The 21583-nt window shown below is 41.2% G+C and overlaps 1 long non-coding RNA gene across 1 annotated transcript in view; it reads right to left on the bottom strand.

The window, feature by feature from the left end:
* Nucleotides 1–17852, bottom strand: part of LOC128083368 (uncharacterized) — a 32442-nt gene extending 14590 nt beyond the window's left edge. The window contains exons 1-2 of the long non-coding RNA XR_008208044.1: nt 17733–17852; nt 7175–7298 (exon numbers count right to left, since the gene is read on the bottom strand). This is a non-coding gene — a long non-coding RNA (uncharacterized LOC128083368). The remainder of the gene's footprint in view (nt 1–7174; nt 7299–17732) is intronic.
* Nucleotides 17853–21583: the final 3731 nt, after the last annotated feature.

Here is a 21583-nt window from a genome sequence, read left to right as displayed (position 1 = left end):
ACGTGCACCTTCCTGGATATAAGTGACAATATGAAGTACAACAAAACCACAAATCTTCCATCTACCATTAGCAGAGCAAACCAGATGAAATCTCCATTACTGAGCTCCTACGTTGTATTCTGTTCATATCTTACTGCCATGACTTGGATTTTACAGTTCTTTTCTCCTTTTGTTATGAAGAGTAGAAGCCTAGTAATAATAAAGATTAACATATAACACAGACAGAGAGCATTCCTTCTAAGAAGTGTCTCCAAGGACTACATTTTCAGGCAGACACCTCATTCTTTCCCGTAGAGAACATGAAAACTTTGCTTAAATATATCCAATCAATCCAAGTTCCTGGGAGTTTCAAATGATGTCAAGCTTGGCCCAGTATCTGCACAAGAAAGTAGAATTTTAGTGGCTATAATTACAAATAACTTCGTTGAAACAAATGTGTGCATCTGAAAAAAAAAAAAAACCAACTATATTTTAGGAAATAGTGGCTCAGAGGCAACATTAATTGACTACTGCTGATGCTTACTGATAGTCAGAAATGCCATAGAACAATTTCCTAAGTTTTCTACCAAAAATGTGGCCCCAAACTGATTTCGCATATAAAAATAGCAGCACTGAAAAAACACTCAAGGATCCATTATACGAGGAGAATTCAGTTTTCTGAAGAGAAATTAAGGTGACCATTAGGATTAAAGGTAGAGTCAAAGCATAACCACTCTAACTACATCCTGATATTACCAAAAGATGCACGTTATTCATTTATAGATGACTACTAAAGCTATCTTCTGGGCTAAAGCAAGCCATGTAATTTGTGTCTTGAACCTTTAACTCCTAGCTTCAGGGCTGCTATAAGCAAGACAATAGATATGTATGTATCCAGCAGCATCCCTGAAATTAAAGATATTCATTTTCCTCTGTTCAACTCACTTCAAAACCCACTTCTCCAATCCATCAAATGTCCGAATCCAAATGTTATTCAGAACAGAAATGAACAAGTCCTTCACTCCTATTCTGACAGACAGGCAACTCTGCCATAAAATTAGAACTTTTTCTTGTTTGTGTAGCAGTCACTCATTTCCAAATTAAAGTATGGCAAGAAGGAAGTGATTATTTACTTGATAGCACAAACTGTGGGGATGTGGGGTGGAAAAAACAGTAACAAAACGCTGCAAGGTGAGCTGGGAAAGGAAGGAAAGTTGGCTGGCAGAGTTGTTTGCACTGCTTTCTTGGTGAAACAAAATGCTAAAAACAGCCAGTGTTAAAATTAACAAAATAAATGTCGTGTTCTAGCTTATGATCCAAAACACACCTCACCTAAATCAATGGAACATTCAAGCTAGGAACAAGTTTCAATTGTCTTATTCTCTCAGGTAAAACAATTCAAGGAAGTCAGCACAATTTTTTCCTTATTTTGCTCTAAGCTTATAGGATTTTGGAAGATAGATGGTCTTTATTCTGTCACTGCTGTGGTTTCCTAGCTGCGTGAATAACCTTCCTGACATTACCTCCACTTTAAATATATCTAACTGGCTCTGTTCCCAAAATCGAGATCAAGAAGTCGCTGAGAATTCTGAATTAACACCTCACATCAGATGGAAATGAATTTGGAGACCTGCCTCACACAAAAACAACTTACTGCACACATCACCTTTTGAAGTTTGAATATTATTTATATGGATGAAGTAGAAAAACATATCCAAGTACAAGTCATTGAGCATCTTCAACAGAATCTGTGCTTCCTCCATGGCTTCTCCCCAGTTCCACACCAGCTTAGTCTCTTATTTTAACCAAACCAGTTTCCAAACCAATTTTTTCCACGTTTGCTATATGTCAACATAATATATTCTACAGCTAAGTGACAGCAGCTCCCTCAAAGGAGAGCCTCATTTATCATTAGGACTCCTACACCCTTGAATCACACTGAGCAGAATAAATCATTAAGCCTTTCTCACTTTAAGGAGCTCCCTGCTGGGAAAATATTCTCTCCTGTGTGAATACTCAGGAAGCTGGCAGGAACACGGCCCAGAGTTTGCACATCTACAGGCTCCCACAGCCAGTTGTTCCAGGGATCCAAGTCAGCATCACCATAAGAAGTTCTCAATGAAATCAGGCCATGGTCCCACAGACTCACACCCTACTGCTTCATATACAGCCCCCCTTGTTTAAATTCCTCATTTCTGTATTCCAGGCTTCCTCCTTCGTGGACAGGAATCTGCTCTGGGTAGAGCATGGTTTTAACTCTCCTAAAGCAGAGGATCTCATTCCCATGTATCTGGACAGATTTCTTTACAAGTCAAAATACCAGAAGATATTGAACATTCATGACAAAAAGTTATTACACTGCATTCAGCCTCACCCACATAAAAGGACAGGCCAGCACGTAAAGGGCTGAAACATCTTCTAATCATGAATCAAAGATGACAGCTATTGCAGTGATCTCCTAACACAGTTTTAGGGCTTCTGTTCTCAGGCTACACAAGTTGTGAAGGCATAGATGAATTAAAACAATAAAGGCTTTTAATCCAGTTGAACAAATGCCAAATCCCCATAATCCCCACAGACTCTTTCTATCTAGCATTTCACATTTTAAAAATTGAAATTTAATATGGAACAAAAATGTTAAGCATTCTTGTTCCATGAGAAGAATCATTCTCCTGACTTTCAATCCCTGTCTGTTAGAGAAAAATGAGTTTATTCTTATATTCCAAAGGATAGGTACACAGTATTCTGTGAACAGACTCTAAGCTTGCACATAAGCATATTTCCCCAGCACCAAGCACTGTCAAATAGTCTGCACCCCTCAACAGGGCTTTTTACCTCAGTTCCCGTGTATAAGTCTTTTCACTTCATCTATCTGTAGTTGGCCCAGTGTCTCAGACCTGATCCAAATGAAGCAGGGGTGGGGAAATCCTGAACAGAATCTTTTGACAGGAGCAAAACTTGCTGCCGTTGTATGAATGGGTGATGGTCGAGAACCATCTCACAGCTGCACGTGCACTGAGCCTGCTTGGATGCTGCTGGCACCTGGAAATATTGGACAAGCACACTGTAATAGAAGATACTCTTGACTGGCAAATTTATCCTCAGCTTCTCCAGTAAAACTGTGTCTGAAACACATAGGCACAGGAGGAGGCATTAGAACTGGCCACAGGTTAATTCTATGGTGACTTTTGTTCCATTTCAACATGTACAACAGTATAGATCAAAACTGAGTTCCAGGAAAGCACAGCCCTAGATTGTTGGCTGCAGTGCCTGAAATCTCATGATAGGATACACAGCATGGCCTCAAGTTGCACCAGGGGAGGCTTAAACTGGAAATCAGGAAGAATTCCTTTACAGAAAGGGTGGTCAGGCTGCCTATGGAGGTGGTGGAATCTCCACCTCTGGAGATATTCAAGAGACATTGGATGTGGCACTTAGGGACACAGTTTAGAGGTAGATTTGTAACGTTGAGGGGATGGTCAGACACAATCTTAAAAGTCTTTTCCAGCTTTTTTTGTACTCTCATTGCTACTAAGACTAGTGGCTTCCCATAACATAAGCTTCACATCATCAAGAAAGCAATATCTTGACAGACATTCATGCTGGGGAAGGCCAGATGGTCTTTAGAACCCAGGTACAAGGCAGCATATCTCTAGTTCAATAGTCATCTTAAATATAGCTTGAAAGATTACATTTTCATTAGGAATCTAGGATAATCTAGCAAAAGCTTTAGAAAAAGACTATACATAGGAAGAGCAGCCCAAGAGCTTGATCTCTTCTCCTTGCTTCTGTGTGGCAGCTGAAATGGGGACTACATCTACAAAGTGAACCAAGTTATTTAAATGTTACAAGGGAAAACAAAGTGCTGCAGAAGATCAAAAGAACAAGGTGGCAATGGAGACCTCTCACATTCAAAGTTATGCCCAAGTGTCTCACAGAAAGCCTGGCAGTTGCTAAGAATCTAGTTGCTAGGAGGATATACACCTAACCCCTTCTCCAACGCAGATTTTGCAGCCTTAAGGAAAAAAATGTTTTCCAGTTTTCTCTGTTCAAATAACTGACAGAAGTCATTTTTGTTGTTGCATTGATACTCAACTGAAAACATAAGCGTGCTGGATGTTTCCACACAGCTCAGGAAATATCAAATAGAAACTTCTTATCTTTGTGAACTGGTACAAGTGCTCAGTTGTGTGTTTTCCCATCAGAATAAAAGTTGTTTCTCAACTCCAGCTTCCAATAGTTGTACTCACTGAAAGCAATGGTTCCTATCATCTTAACATCAGGAGAAAGCTGAGATACTACACATACACAAGGACTACAAAGAAACCACACTTACCACCAGCACGTGGCATAGCATGGAAATAATGAATGGCACATCAAAGACAGATCCCCAGCTGTAGAAGATGCTCTTTTTTAAATTCATCACCCTATTCAACTGCTGCTTTACTTCACTACAGCTCATATTCAATACAAAGCAATCACAAGTGCTTTGCTGGACTAAATATGGAATAATTTGTAGCAATTTGATCCAGAAGACAACAATAAAAGCTTTAATATCGCCTCTTCTGTTATTAGAAAGCACTTCTATTATAAAAACAAAGTTTTTTTTTGACTTTCAGAAATTCACCATTTGGTCCTAATGTGCTTTGATGGAAAATAGCTTTAGAGGTTTCAAAAAGCCCAAAATAGAGAAACATCTGCTAAAATTTAGATGCAGCTGTTTAGGGGAAAAAGTCCAGTGCTAGAAAAGCCAGTACTCCCTCTGTAATCAATAACAACTCCATTAAAAACATCAGGGAACAGCGTGAAGTACTTGCCCAGGTTCATTTTTTAAAAAAGCACTGACATCTTTAGGTCATCAAAACTTGGAGAGACTTTGTAAATTAGTGTCACACAGGTGTTTCGGCCAGAGTCCAACCAAGCCATAGTTGGCTGCTTTTCCAAAGCAATCAGAATTGGTGCAGTCTTAAGAAGAAAAAGCCCCTAAGCACGTTATCCAGTTTCATTTTTGGTAAAGAAGACCTGCTGTATTCCCTGCTTAGAAGTGACTGCACTTCAGTGATAAAAACAACTTGATATCAAGTCTGTTATCAGCTTTGGGCTCTAAGAACTCTACAGAGCTTTGTCCACAGTCTTAAATAAGAGTCTAGTCCAATAGGATGAGTGGGAATGCAGCAGGAAAGGTTCAGGTTGGAGATTAGGAAAAAAAATTCTTCTGAGAGTGGTCAGGCACTGCAATGGGCTGCCTGGGGATGTGGTTGCATCACCATTCCTGGAGGCATTTAAGAAATGCTTACATGTGGTACTGAGGGACACAGTTAGTAGGCAGCATTGGATGGCTGGAGTAGATGACCTTGGAGGTCTTTCCCAACCTTGGTGATTCTATGATTGTGGGAAATGGCATCACTACTTTTATACTAGGGGAAAGATTCATGATATTTACCTAAAAGAATAAAACACACAGCACTGAAGGGAGAACAGACTATTAGCAACCTTCAGCCATTGAGTGGAGGAATAACTCCTTCTGAGTTGCTGACTGTGAACTGATCTGAAAAGGCCAGACAGACCAGTTTTTCAAAAGCACTATCAATCACTAAAGCTGTACAGAGCATCACAAATACTATTCAAATAAGAAAGCTGTGTCTGTTACTGTACTGCATAACGTTCAGATAAACACAACAGTGAAAATACAGATGACTCAAGCAGCTAATGCCTGTGAATTTAATGAGAATACATAACTTACCTTATCTTTGTCATATTGGTGAATAGAGTTATATGGTCTATTTAAGAAAAGTCTTTATACTCTTCACCAATTACCCAAATCAGAGCAGCAGGAGCAAGTTTACGATCTACAGTCTGTGAAGTTCCAAACATTGTAGCCTCAACACATCTCATATGGGTTGTACAGCTCCAAACACTTAGTGAACCTCATTGTAATAATGATAATAATGCAGTAGAGCTGTGTTTTAGAAAGCAAGACAGAGCCTGAGTAGTCTTATGAAGAATGAAAAGGAAGGAGTCAAAATACAATCTACAACCATAGCGTTGGTATGGAAGACACTTGGTCTGCTGCTAAACACTGACCTAAACTATTAAGTGCTTTGGAAGCAAGCACATACTCCTTACTCGTCTTTAGTAAAAGATTTGTGCTTCCCATCCAATCTCCTCAAAGTAGCTGTTTCACTGTTAAAGTGCAAGAGCCCCTAACTGAACTCTGAAACACACTCCCTACAGCACAGAAGACAGAAAACCAAGAACCCCCATGCTCCCAGCTGTAACAGGACTTACTAGAGCAGTGTTTCTTCAGACCACAAGCAGTTCCTTTAACCAAAATAAAATCTTCTAAAAGAAGATATTTAGTTGAGCTGTACAGACTTCAATACCTTTGCACTGTCACTTGTTTGTACCTTTCCCAGGACTTCCTCTAGAACAGGGGTTTCCCTGCCTCAAGCACTACACCTACAGCCCAGAGATGTTACAGAACTAGTTTCACAACAGGCCTGCCCCAGAAGAACCATTTCCCTTTTACTGCAAAAGATTTGTGAGCAGGAAACTCAGATAAATGAACAGAGTAGCTTCTGCATGAGAAGTGATTTAAGCAGACAAGGATTCCTCAGGAGGAAAGGACACAATGAAAAGGGAAAGTGGGAAGGAGTCTGAAATCATAGGAGCATGAAATGGAATGGTGGCCCACATATTCCATACTGAACCAGGGAGACTTTAAGGAAGGCTCTGAGCCACAGATGGTTTGAAAGCAATGATTCTGAAGTCTCTACACACTTGCCCTATTCCTATACTCATCCCAGTACCAACCACTGACCCATGTGCAACACTGCACAAGCTCAACAGACCTTTCTTCTCTCCTGGTACATTCCCATGCTGACGATTCCCCTTCGGGGAAAACTCAGAAGAATGGAGAGAGCTGGAGACATCCAAGAGAAAACAGGCTTTGTTGGCTCTTCAGACTGACAGCGAGGGACTGCGGCAACAATTTCATTTGTATTTTTTAATTATTTGGGTCAAAAAAAAACAGCTTGTCACAGTCAGCCTTACTGCTGCACAATGTGCATCTCTGAGCACAAACACTACCCAGAATATCCAAGTGACTTTTAAAAGACTTTTATGGATATTCCACTCTCAAAGGATGCCGGGTGAGATCAATGGACGCCAACTGAGATCATTATGTATGACTTACCTTGCCCATTTCCTTCCCTTTCTGCCTTTGAGGCTCTTTTAGTGCACTGAATGTCTTTCTGGGGAATTTCATTTAATATCTTGGCAGCATACTCAATTCCTCCTGTCAGATCCTTGAGGCAGTCCTATAAATAAAGGGCAGAATGCTTTATTACTAGAGTCAGCAAAAGAATTGTGCACAATGATGTCCTTACTCATACCACAACGTTATTAAAATGTGCATACAGTTTCTGTGGTTCAGAGGCAAAGGGAGTCAAGCAATTGCAACTTAACGGCTTCAGTTCCCTCTTCTCCTGGACGTGTGTCACACTTTGTATTTTGAGCTCTGCTCCACATAAGCTGCCATCTCAGTGTCCTTTACTTGAGCTCACTCACTCAGGCTCACATCCCACTGTTCTTGCACAGACCTTCACATACACTCAGAGTCTCTCTAAACTGATACATAATAAGTGCCAGAGGCTTCCAATTGCAAACTGCGTGCTTCAAGCTTTAGCAAAGGGCTGCCTGCTAAGACTGATAGTCCAAGCTCAGCATGATCCAGTTTGAGCTCAGTGCTGCAAGGCAGCCTCTGTATTTCCAGCAGCACCCAACATTCAAGGGACCCAGAAGCAGCCACACAGAGTCCCCATTCCACACCTACCAAAAATGCTACAGCCTGTTGCTGAAGGAGAGTGTCCTCGTAAAGAAAGTAAATTTAAATAGGAAGCAGGTCATTGCTGAAAGCATTCATTTAAAACTAGCCTACTTCAAAAGACTTCAAAGTACTTTCTAGTGTTACAGAACAATCCATCCAGGAATGACTTACAAACACATTGCAGCCAGACTTGTGATTTGATCACGATGCTCATCTTATTCGTGTGCTCTGTACCCATGGGTTTACATGATCACATAAATTTTAGGGTTTTTTGTTTTGTTTTTCAGAAATGTGAAGAAAGCTCTGAAGTAAGACCAAACCCTACCACTTCAGCATTTGGGAATTGCAGTCCTACAAACACTAGCATCAAAAACGTCACTGGCTTTGAAGTGAGCAAAGAGAGAGAAGGAGAGGGGACTTGCTCCACTTCAATGAAATTTTATGATGTTAATCCTTGCTAGAAGGGAATGTGCTGACTGTCAATTTCAGTTCACTCTATGGCAGAGAAAAGTACATTTCACCTGAAGTGCATCCTTCTAGAATGGGAAGTAACTCCACCAGCTTTCCTCTTTGTGATACCCACCAAAGAATGAATTATCACCAAATGAACAAAGACAGCCTGCATGCACCTTTTCCCTTCTCTCACATTCTTGCTGCAGTTGCAAGAAAGATGCTGGAAGCTACTGTCACCCTTATGCCTGCCCTCTTCACTTCACCTCATCTTCAAAACAGATAAAGTCAAATCTTACAACTGAACTTTATGGGAGAAAGACAACATTCAACTGACAGTAAATCTACACACCACCAACCCAGAACATCTTGATATCTGAACGCTGATTTGGGGAAACTTATCTGCTGGGCTCATTCCTTGGAATGAGAGGCAGACTGGATAGGGGGATGCTTGCAAGTGCTGCCTGTTCAGCTTCTACTCACAGGGACTCTTAACCACAGAGCAGATGGGAGAAGTTATAAGTGCTCCTGCTGCAAAGTCTGCCAGCAGCATAAGAGAGATGCTGTAAAAGCTGGACCTTCCAGAAGACCTACAAAATACCTTCTACAAGATGAAGCTCTCAGGCACTACTGGAGCAGTACTTAGAAGGCAAACGAATGAGTCCTCCTCCATCTAACATAGTGCCTTCCTGGATTTTAGTGTCACTGTTCGCCTTAGCAAAGACAACTCAGTCCTGTACAAAATAAGAAGGCCATGGAAGACATAATAGGTGTACTGCTATGACCTCCCCTCTGGCCCGCCTCCAGCCCTACAGTAACCAGCCATCATTTACTGTGAATGCTCAAAGTTTTATTTTGCAGCTGCAGAGTTTCTCTTTCTAAATCCTACACAAAACCAAGCTGTCCCACCTCTTAAAATGCTTGCAGAGGCCAGAACAAAGGTTTCAAATAGCAAAATCATTGCTGGCCTAGCAATAGCTAGAGTCATAGTGACACAAATCAGCATCAGTCTACCAGGCCTTACTATTTACTCAATAAGACTCAATAAAACTCATTCTGTTCATATTAGTCAACAGCTTTCTCAATATGCACTATAACATCCAACTTCTGAAGTTACAATAGCAGGTTTCCATGAGGGCTTCAGTTTTAATACAATTTAATTTATAGTTACATAGTTCAAGTAAAGTTCCCTTATGCACACAGATAGCTTTCAATCACGCACTCAGTGAGGAACACAAGCACTATGACCAGCAACACAATTTCAACTACACCAAGGCCAGAATCAAAAGAATTTGTGATTACTGCAGTCATACAAACAGCAGCTGCCATCCATTAACGCACATCAAGATGTGGGAAAATAAAGAGTGTCACTACACATGGCTCCTAATTATTACAAGCCACACAGTAAACTAACAAAAAGTGACATCGTTATTTGAACTGCATCCAGATTAGTTTCATGTCTCTTATGTAGAGCTGCAGCACAAAGGGAATGGACTGTATATTTCAGAGCAGAAAGATCTTTTGACTCGACATGTGTTGATGGCACATGGAAACTCTGGTTTCTATTTACCTATAGAACAACAATAAAACAAACAGTGAAGTCTCAAGGAAAGAAAAAAGGTTTGGGAAATTAGTTCAACTTCATCTGAAATAAAAAGTAACTAAACTACATATCAAAGAACTCTAAGAGTCAGTTAGCAACTGACAAACGCAGGCACTAAACATGAAAAATGTTATGGTCACAGAGTTCTGATATGTTTTTTTTTTCCTTATGCATACATAATTCTCATTCATGTGTAAGTTGTGTATGCAAAGTGATACACAAATTATTTCACAGTCAAGAACTAAGATAGCAGTGGGATGCTTTTAGACATGAAGTAGAAACAGAAAGCCATTTAAAACCCCATGTATATCATCTTAAACACCTGTTTGGAACAGGTATCAATGTCAGACTTAGGGCTGGAATGTCACTGCTGCTGGCAGGGCACTACTGTGAGGACACTCGTGTATGCAGGGGTCCCAATGACACCATCAGGTGGTGTTTATGCATGATCAAAGCCTAGATGTCAAGGCAAAGCAGAAGGAGCCAGCAGGGAATACACCACAGAGGAAAGGGGTAAGAAGATGAAGTACATAAATACCAACAAACAAAACTTCTCTCCCTGTTTTTCAAAGGGGAAGTTATACAGAATCAGATTTTACTGTAAACAGGGATGATCCTGACATAGAAGAATTAACATTTAGTCCATATAAACACTTAAGCTTAAAATTAAAACATGTTCCCACCATATTTCCATTTAGAATCTACCAAGAAAGAAATCTTAACCCCTGTATCTATACTGAGTTTTGCTCTAACCTGCAAAAACACAGGCCCTCTCTGCTTGACAAAGCCAATGGAAAATATACATTAAAGCAACTCCCACTTTTAAATTGGGCTGACCTGCACATTACCTTTCGTTTCAGAATCTGTACATGCCTTTGATTTGAACCACAGAACAGCTTTACACAGAAAAGGAACTTATTTTAAAAGACCAGATATCTCAGAACTGCTCTCAGAAAGCATTTGAGTCCTTTCCCAGAGGCTCATTCTTCCACTGTACAAAGAAGCTAAACCCACAGTGCAGAAATGCTCTCTGCTTTCTGGACAGATGCATCAATGTGCAAAGCAGCTCTGCTGCTGGGCATCAGCCTGCATTTCAGGATATCTGGATTCCAACTTCTTCCCCCCCAGACTCATTCCACCCCAAGGGAGCTACAGTAAATTACTTCATTTCTTCTGGACTACTCTGCCCATAAGTAGATAAAAACATCTCCCTGGTTCCCCTCTGCACTGATTGGTATTTCAGGGTATGCAGGTTTTTAAACTTCATTTGCACAGTGCTCTGGGATTCTGCTGCTGCTCGATTCCCATTGATGTGCACCAATAACAAAGTATGGAGAAAGCTCTACCAGCTAAAAGAAAACTCCAGGGCACATCCAGGCTCAGCCTTCAATGAAGCAGGCACTGTTGAATCCAGGTGCAGCAGTAGACAGCCAGGATGTAGGGATGCAGCATAGAACTGCTGTGATGACGGGCAAGTCTGCAGGCACAGCTTTTCACTCTGAATTTGTAGCATGGAACAAAGGAAGCAGAGTGCTAGAGAGGTTACAGAGCTGTTTAATCAGAAAAGATGTCCTACTAGATTACCATAAACATTAAACATACTTTTCACTGATGGAGCAGAGAACACTTCAGTATTTCCATGGAAATTCAAGTCATGAAGTTATTCCAAACACTTCACTGAAGTAGAACGCAGCAATACATTAATTTGACTGCTTTCCCCTACTGAGGAAAAGGACAGCATCCTTCTGGAATGAGACAAACACTGACAAATCTAAGAGGCAGGAGCAGGTTCAATAGAGAGCGCAAGCTTATTGGGATCAAAGCAGACAAAGCACAAGCAGTATCAGCCATTAAACCTGGCCAGAGAACAATTGCCTGAATTATTTGTGCAAAAGCAGTGCTATCCTGGGAGACTTCCCATCTCCCCCTTTGCTAAAATTCACAAGAGTCCTCATTAAAGACATGAGGGTGCATTAAATGAAGGAAGAACTTAGAACTAATTCTAAATATGCGCTGGTTTAACAGAGCCTTGTAATCTGCTCAGGTGCATTACATTTGTGATTTCCTTAATGTTTCTTTAATGATCTTGGAAGATAATTCTCCTTCGCACTGCAAACCAGTTTTGTTCAGACACATTCAAGTTTTCCCACAGCGGAGCAAGCAAGTTATCAAGAGAACTAATTAGCTTGACCTTCTGTTTGCCCAGTAATGAGAAATGCATCAAACAGGTTTCTCTTTTCATGTCTGAGCCTGTCAATTAAAGCACAGGCTTTCTACTCGTTGATTGTCCCCAGGAATATTTACCTTAGGCACGGCCAATATAAGCAATGCCCTCTCCACTCACCTCCTCACACTACCTTAGTATTTTCTTCAGTGGAGGGAAGCAGCTATGCACAAAAATCCCTCTGCAAAAATCATAGGAAACTATTCTGATTTCAGTGCTCCTTAAGCAAATTAAGAGCTACAAACTCAGACACAAAGGCACCCTATGGGCAAGAGCCACTTTCAATGTCACAATGACAGAAGAACTCATCATGGAAGATCTTTCTGGAGAGGAAATGAGGTGCTGTCTGCCTTTTTTTTTTTTTTCCTCCCTACTTTGAGGTAACCCAGAAGTCACATTTTAAATCCCAGCCATTTCTGCAAGACCTCTATATTACCGTAGGAAAGATTAAAAACCTAACATAAAACCATAAGCTTTCCATTCCACAACCTCAGAGCTGTACATTCATGACATCTTCAGGATATCTGCAAAATCTTGTAATACAACATTCCCTGGCAGTTTCTCTGCCATTCTTTCCTCTGAAATAAGGCTGAGCTGGGATGCTGTATGCCCTCTTAACCAAAGCCCTGCTGATCAGAGCACATGGCCAGGATACAGGATGTCTAATTTCAGTTTCACAGAATCACAGAATTGTAGGGGTTGGAAGGGATCTTCACAGATTGAGTCCAACCCCCTGCCAAAGCAGGTTCCCTGCTCCAGGTCGCACAGGTAGGCATCCAGGCAGGTTTCCTCCTTTGCTTGAGGGAGATTCAATCCCACACTTCCCACCAGTCACCACTCTGAGCCCTACAGTTGCTATCAGCCCTGGGCAAAAGATGCTGCAGATTTGAATGAAGATGTAGGTGGGTAGAGGAAATGAATTTTGAGTTTTCCATATGAAGGAAACCAGCCTAAATGCAGAGCCTCACACAAAACGACATGGCTGTCTTTCCATTCCTCACTTCTGTCCCCACCATGGTTTTGAGCTGATTTCACACTGATGAAGCATGCATTAACATGCTTAAGACATATCCCATAACATGCATCCCTTGGAGACACAAAGGCTGCAAGCAGCTTAGCAGAGGACTCACGAAACAGGGCCAGGAGGCAGCTCTCACACAGCACCAAATGTTGGCAGAGCTCTAGGGCCTTGTGGCAATTCCTGGATGAAAGTAAATGCTCACAGCACAGCAGTGCTGACTTTGAGAATTGCACTTTTAGGCTTATATACCTGAACTCAGCAGCAGCACCATGGAGATTTTGGGGACTGCCTCTCCTGTGATTTTCCACAGACCTAAAAGACCAAAGCCTAACGTCTTAAGTGCCAACTTCAATTCTATTTTATTTCACAGAACTAGCATGCTCTGAAAGACCTGCACCACATTATTTCCTGGGAGAAGAAAAAAAAGTTGATCTTAAATTGCTTTAGTTTCCAGCACCTTCAGTCAGTGCTCTCAAGGGAGAGAATGTTATTTACTCTGTAGTAAGAATACACTGAACCTTGGACAACAATATTAGGCATCACTTATGTTCAGCCTGATGAATTATGAGCTGCCTTATGGATAAAGCACTACCTGGGAACACAGACTGTCTTAATTCTGCCTTTGAACATGCTGTAACACCTCAGGGAGGCCAGCAGCTTCCCCTTCCCTGATTATTTCCACAGCTGATAAATGGAGATAAATATAATCTCTTCACATGCATCTAGAACTACAAAATAGTAAATACTGGGGGAGTAATCAGCTCCTCCTACTAAATAATGCTTCCTTAAAACATTGACAAAAAGCACCCAATCTGAGAATTTTAAAACAAGCCCAGGGAATGCCCAGCTAGGTGTCTTGCCTCCTCTGCCACAGCTTTATATAACCACCATGAAATCTGCTGATCCAAATCCCCCATTCATCTGATTTTCACAATCAGTGCAGACTCCATTGCTCACTCCCCTGGGCATCCAGGAGCTGATGCTGACTGCTCCAGGTCCACAGCAGAGCATTCTGAACTCAGAAACATCCTCAACAACACTTTGCTTGCCCATATCAAGAGGTGACAAATAGAAGTCCTTTAAACATACAGAAGAAATGAGTCACTAGATTGGGGAAACACCACGAAGTAATGCTCTGATTTTATAACAGAACACCGTAAAAATGTGTTTGAAACAAGTTGCAAGGGCATCAGTCAACAAAAAACAGCCTTCTCTCACTGTCATCACCCACATCATCTCATAAGAACAGACAACCAGGATGATAGGTCAGTGTGCTGGTGGCTGACATTTTGGTCAGCAACTGTATTATGCAATGATATACAGCAAAGGGAAGTTTTCCTTCTCCACTACACATCCATTTTAAACCAGAAACTACTTTACAGTTTTATATAATGCAGGAAGGAAACAGGATAGAAACTGGAAGCAACTTTAAGATTGTAATAGCTGTAATGTTAGCTGCATAATCGAATAGCAAAACTAACTCATTTATTACATGAGTATTTCTTTTTCAGTGCTATAAATTAAGAATATATTTTTTGCAGTTCTTCCTTGCCAGGAACAATTCTTTTATTCATGAACCTGCTTATTTTAAGGGCTGAGCCTTTAAAGCCCATTAGGAAACATCATCAACACATTCTGTTTTCTTTAATGCAAGGAAAGAAACATTAAGCAAGCTGCTGCTCTCATTTTTCAAAATAAAGCCATTCTTCCCTCCCACAGTTATATGGCAGTACCTAAAACACTGTTTTCAGCAGTTATTTCTGATTTACATGGCTGTGGAAGTACAGTCACAAACTTACAGCATACGTAAAAACGTCCACAGCATCCCCTCATGTTGCTGTGTCAGCATCCATCTAACCAAGGACAGTGCAGGAATTTAAAGTGCTGTTATGCTGCAATGGGAAAAAGCCTTGCTTCCTTGGCTAAGGATTATTATTCATGTTGCCACAGTGCCCAGAGAGCAAGACCCTACGCGCTAGTTGCTCTGTGTATCTCAAGACAGAACATGCTCTGAATATTTACTACCTGAACAACAAAACAAGAGCCAGGAAGCTGCAAGAGAACCCTCCAGCAGTGCTTGCTCAGAGTCTCCCAGAGCACCTCTGGCAGGCAGAAGTGCAGCTCAAGACCATGTACCATACTTCTCCTCCACTTGGACTCTTTGACCAGGACAGTGCTTGCTCACTTACACTTGATTTCACCCCTCTGAATTGCAACACATACATGAGGTTTTAGCATACCATGCTGTTATTCCTCTTACATATGTAGGAGGAAGTGGCCTTTTGAAGAACATGCATCAGAACACTTACCAGCTATTTCCTCTCTTCTTAGCAACAAACTTTTGGCAAAAAAAAAAAAAAAAAAAAAAAAAAAAAACAAAAAACCACCTCCTTCTACATCTGCAGCAGTGAAAAAATGAAATTTCTACTTGAACCAATCCTTAGCAGCACTAGCTGAAGAGACATGGGAGATACAGTAATTCATGTCTGTCCATTTCAGGTCACGAGGGACAGGTCTTATTCCACTACTGTTGCAAGAAGCTCAACAGAAGGATGTGCCATACATCCCAAGGAGGACACATGCAGAAACGTTTGTGGGAAAGTTCCAGCCTAGTCACTAATGCTTCTTCCTATTTCTGTGTCCAACTCAGGCAAAGAACATTTCTTCATCATCTCCTGCCTGATTTATGTTTTCATACACATATGACAAAACCCATGCTACTCTTTTGTAATCAGACACTGGGCAGCCACCTGGCAGGCTGTTTGTGCTCCAACAACTCAGCAGGTGCCTGTATAACTGAGGTACAGAAATCACTGCAGTGCTGCACGGGGTGACAAACTGCAGTAAGTATCTTACAGGGAAGCAGTCTGTTTAATTATATCTAGGATATAAAACCCTACATGCAATTCAAAACAACAATACCTAGTGGCAGAAGAGAAAAACAGATGGGAGATGGTCTCCTTTGGTATTTTCCAGATTTGTTTCCTACCTTATTTTGCCTAGGATGTAATGTTGTAAGCAATGATTTTTTTTCCTTTGCATGGGTGTTTACATCCACACTTCAGAGATGAAGACAAGTGCTGACCAACCCTGTTGTACCTATATACAAATAGGAAGCACACTGAACGCAAGGTGTCACAAAGCTACTGTTTAAGCAGCTCAGTATCTGCATTTAGGTACTTAACAGCCAAGCAAGCACAACTACAAGGAAAATAAATTGCAGACATCCAGTTGAGGTACAATACTTGCCAAAACAGTTGTCCAATAGGCCAGAACGGATCTCCTAATTGGAAAAGCCATGCTGGAGTGTTATTGAGACACCAAACTCTACAGAAAAGCCCCCAGACTAAGTTACAGTGAGGGAAACAGAGCTGCATCTCACCAGTTGCTCAATGACTGCAGCATTCCTGCTGAAGTGTTTCCCTCATCATCTAGGTCACATATTAGCTGGACCCTTTCAACCATGCATTTCTACCTATGACACACAGATCCAGTGAGACAACCGAGTCCAATGTATTAATACAGCTGTTCAGATCACTTCATAGCCTTGAACAACATGGATGCCAACACTCATTTCCATCCCACGGTAGAGTTAACCCCCCAGGCAGACAAGCAATCGCACAGAAAACCCCAAATCTTTTAAGGATGAAAAACAGAGACACTTGAGGGCATCTGATCTATCCTTGCCAGGCTCCAACAGGCATATCACCTTCCTGTGACTGGCACTGAAATGAAGCCTGCAGGCTGCAAAGCAACACTGACACCTGGTCCTCCTCCACAGCAGATGAGGGCATACGCACTACAAACTTGGCTGGCAAGCTTAGCAACCACCTGGAGCCACTACAGGCAGGAATAACTTGAATAACCTCTCTGCAGTGCCTTTGAACAGCTATTTGCAATACTGGAAGTGACAGTGAAATCTGTGAAGTCAATAACAGATACCTTTCCTTGAGACAAGGGGAACTAAACAAGTTTTAGAGTGACCACAGCACTACACTTCAGCATGCACTATCTAAACACAGAAAGTTACAGCAAAGTTTGAACAACTGTGACATTAAAAAAAAATTATGTCAACATGGCAGGGAAGTATTAACTTCTTCTTTTCTTTCTGCTTAAAGAAGATGATAGAAGACCAGTTTAATCTTTGAACTGCAACCAGCCAACTTTGAATCCTGGTATCCAGTCACAGGTTCTACATAGTCAAGCAGAAAGATTTTCTAGCTCCAGCATCCAGTAAAAGCAGTGGATTCACATTAGATATGAACCAGATCCATTCTCAATGATTCTCACAAAAGCATGAAAAAGCAGAGATAACATGGAAGGATTCCCAAGATGCATCTAGCAGAATCTGGCATGGCCCAGAAAGAGAGAAACTGCTGTCCTAGGAGAAAAATTAGCAAGCATCTGCTTGGTATCCCCAAAGCAAGATAAAGTCCTCAAGATACAAAATACCCACGTTCCATAAATACCTTACAACCACTTCCCCTGCCTTAACAAAAAGGGTCATCTGTTCTGTTATATGAAGAAGCAAAATTGCTTTTGACAGGTTCTTGGCAATACCAGATAGAGAATTCACAAGTAGTGTGTGACACAACAGTCACACACAGAAAGAAAAAGCCAAACTCACCCAACTGGTGAAGAGGTTCTCCGGCCACACAGCATCCCCTCTCTAGAAGCACCCTCAGTCCAAGGGATGCTCTCCCTTCAGTGGCTGCCCTTATAGGAGCTCTACCCTGGGTCCAGCCCTTCTGGTCTGGTAGGGAGCACAGCTGCAAACAATTTGCCTGTGCTCCCTGGGCAGTCACAGCCCTTCACCAGGTGCTCAATCACCAGTTCAAGCCCTGACCTAACACTTCCCCCACATCATTATAACCCAGAGTTTTATAAGCTTTCCACAATATGGCCCATAAGTAACTAGATTTAAAGTTAACTAAAAGAAAATAAACTTTTCAGTAGCTACCAATGAAAAACGCAAGGAGAACATATGCTCTGATTGCTGGCAGAAATTCAAATAAACCAGTTACAGTAGTTAACTACCTTCCAGGTCTTCTTCAAAGCCATGTCATAGGATTTAATCCAGACTAGGATATTCTGCACAAACACAGACACTTACTAGAGTAACCTCGACAACAAATAAGAAAACTGTTCTTGGATTCACAGTGTCATAGAATCTCAGTATGATGCAGGTTGAGAAAGTAACTTGTTTTATGAGCAGATTCCTCTAAGGGCCATATTGACAAAGCTTGGATTCTACTCAAGTCCCTGCACCTTGCATTTCTAACCAGCTGACTTGTAGGTGGATTATGGCTTAATAATATCCTTCAGTCCCATGAGCTGTTATTTTCAGCAGCTGCTCCATCAGTGTCTCTGCCACCACCTATGAGACGCATGAAAATCAAACGATTTTAATCCAGGTCTTCATCCAGTTACACAATGGCACTTCTGTGATCATTGAGCACTACAGGTCATGTCTAATGGCCTTTCTACAGTCTTCAACAATTATTTTTAATGATTTTTTCTGAATTCCTGTCATCAAAAAGAAAGATGCATAAATACATATTCCCTTTAGAACGCAATTAAACAGAGCTGCTATCCTCTTGATGCTGAGTTCTCAGCAGTGAATCTCCAGAATTATCACAACAGCCTTCTCTGTTGCATCCTACAACTGAATGGGTGGTGTAAGGGGGGAAGGTTTGATAATAATAATAGGCAGCACCTTCAGCTTCAATCAGTTGCATGTTCCAAGACCACAGATTGCTGCTGTGTATGAAGAAGGATCTGAAATGCAAATGATCAAGAGGCCATTAGAGACATTAAAGATTTAGCAGACATGCGTTCATCCTGTTTTTATTGTGGGGGGATAGAAGCACTAATCCCAAAGACACAGATAATGAAATACAGCTACCATATTCTGCCTTTCACAGAGTAGTTATAGTCTCATTAGAAGCACTCTTACTGTCCAATCTTTAATATTTCACGTAATTATTCCCCATGCAGATCTAACTTTAATGACTGTTATTTACACCAATGATTTTGCTTATAGGAAATGCATGAAAGGGAGATCCACCCCAGAGCTGTCTCCCCACACACTAACTCTCAGATGACTTTCCATTCAACCTGGGGCTGGTCATACGCTCTCCTCAAAGGGAAAGAGCACCCGAGAGCTCTGTTGCTGCCATAGGATGAGGTGATCTTGGGATACAGGATGCTGCAATTTGGATTCCCCGAAGTAAAGAGATGATATAAACCTACTCCACTTTGCAGGGCATTTCTGATATTTACTGCTTCAGAAACTACAATAATCTTTATTCATAAAGTCATCCAATGCACGTGTAAGCCACTGGAAGAATTTTCTTGAGATTCCTTTAGTTTCCATATCTAGCCATCTTTATGATCAGCTTAATAAAGGTTAAAGCCCCTGCTTTTCAACTAAAATTGGATCTGTAAGTTTCTGTTTTCAGTCTGTGGGCTTTGAGACTGTGTTATTGTCACAGTCACATCATGTTATTTCCACCAAAACAGCTGGAGGTTTCCAGTGTAAGAAGCAATTACTATGAAAAGTGTCAATGTGTCATTCTCCCCAAGTCAAATACTTCATGTTATAGCATCTGACAAGTATCCAGCTCTCAGACTCCACCAAGAAATAAAAAAAGAGCACACAAGTAAGTCACGAGAGAAAAGATCAGTTTATCCACTGCTATGGAAGCAAATTTTGACGTCGCTGACTGATGCCACAGCTGTGCATTTCTGGAGTTTAATTGCTTTGGTGGAAGACAGGGTTAAGTCTGCGTGCATGAATTCACTGATTGCCTTGACCCAACAATGCACACACAGCAGGTGTCATTCAAACAGCACTCTAAATAATGACACGCTCAGTGCAAGCATTTTGGAAAGTGATAGTCACAACTTACAGAGCGGGACAGAAGAAAACGTTCTGGCTACCAAATGCACAGTGAAGAAATAGAACTAGTCTATGCTACCTTTGAGACCTGAAAGACTCAACCACAGTGCTATGAACAAAGGACCATGCACGTGCCTTTCTGGCACAAAATCATCCCACACAGCAAAACTAAGGCACAGTTTTAAGCTCTAGCAGGTGTTCTTTTCAGTATGTGGTATATCTACTAGCTCAATGCATCCAGTGGGGCAGTTGCATTAGTAAATAATAATGCACAGTACTGGCTAATAACAAGCCAGTGATGTGATCACATATTGCCAAGAGCAAGCAGAAGTCCCTACTGCTTCCCTATTAATTACTGGCTAATAGACACATTTAGCACATTAGGCCAGCAAACCCAAGCATTCTGCAGCATTACCCTCCTTTAGGAACACAGATACAACCCTGATGACTTTTTCTGCACATAAATTGGGTCTGCCACATGCATGACAGGGGAGTGGACACTTTTCTGTTTCAAAGGCTCAGACCATTGATTCAGAGCACCTGCACAGGTCCTGCTCCAGTACACCAAGTTCTGAGGACGGACTTCCTTTCAGGAGCCTGCACAAGATGCACTGCACTCCAGGGAGGAAACAGTCTGGAGAGCGAATGTCTTTCTCTCATTATATTTTGGCACCACGAGGACCATGTTATTAATTTAGGACCTAACAGTTTGTGAAGTTATTTGGAAAGGAAACCAAGAGAAACTTCAGCAAAAAGCACTTCAGTATTTTTTAAGATGGTGTCAAGACAAGGAAATGATACAAAACATGAGATCCTGTTTTCTGCTTAGAAGAGGGAACCTCCTGCTAATACAGTATATTCTCCAGCAATTCATGTTACATTAAATTAATGGAAACTTTGAGCTGTAGCATATGCTTAATAGCTACAGTCTGGTTTTTAGAGCATTGATGCAACTTTCTTATCATATACCGAAAAAAAAACCACACATGGATGCACTCGTGTATGTCAGAAACACTCATGCAAGCTTTGATATTATTCAACAACATGTAATGTCCATTGCTAAGCAGTGCTTAAGGCTATTCAGAGCAACTCACAAGTAACCTGGTAAAAGTACAACATTTCTTCAGAACCTAGAAAGATCTTTAGTGTTTAATTTATTAAAAATAATTATAATAAATCAATCATCAGTCAGGAAAAAAACATTCTTCCAGTCAGCCTAAGTCCAGCAAATGCTTGCTCCTCTACAACAGGGCTGCAGAATCCAGACCTCTCACATTGAGAACTGTTAAGGGCTCTCCTTCTGCTATAGGACATAACAGGACACCGGGCAATTTTTCAATAGCCTTCCAGATTACAGACTGTCACTGACTCATTTACTAACCTTTGGTGACAAAACCCAAGGCAAGAAACACAAGGTCCAGTCCTCAATGTGTGCCATGAGGAAGGATGAGGGTGGCATCACTTCTTCTTTCAGAAGGTGCTACATACTCAAATATAAGAACTAAATGTTGCCAGCAGGTCAAAATAACTGTGGAAATACAATTGCTAGTTTATAAAGATAATCAGACACATAAATT

This window comes from Tympanuchus pallidicinctus, unplaced genomic scaffold (genome assembly GCF_026119805.1).
Source record: "Tympanuchus pallidicinctus isolate F22 unplaced genomic scaffold, pur_lepc_1.0 scaffold24, whole genome shotgun sequence".
NCBI lineage: Eukaryota > Metazoa > Chordata > Aves > Galliformes > Phasianidae > Tympanuchus > Tympanuchus pallidicinctus.
The sequence above is the reverse complement of the archived record's forward strand: the minus strand, read 5'-3'. Positions and strand labels throughout refer to the sequence as shown.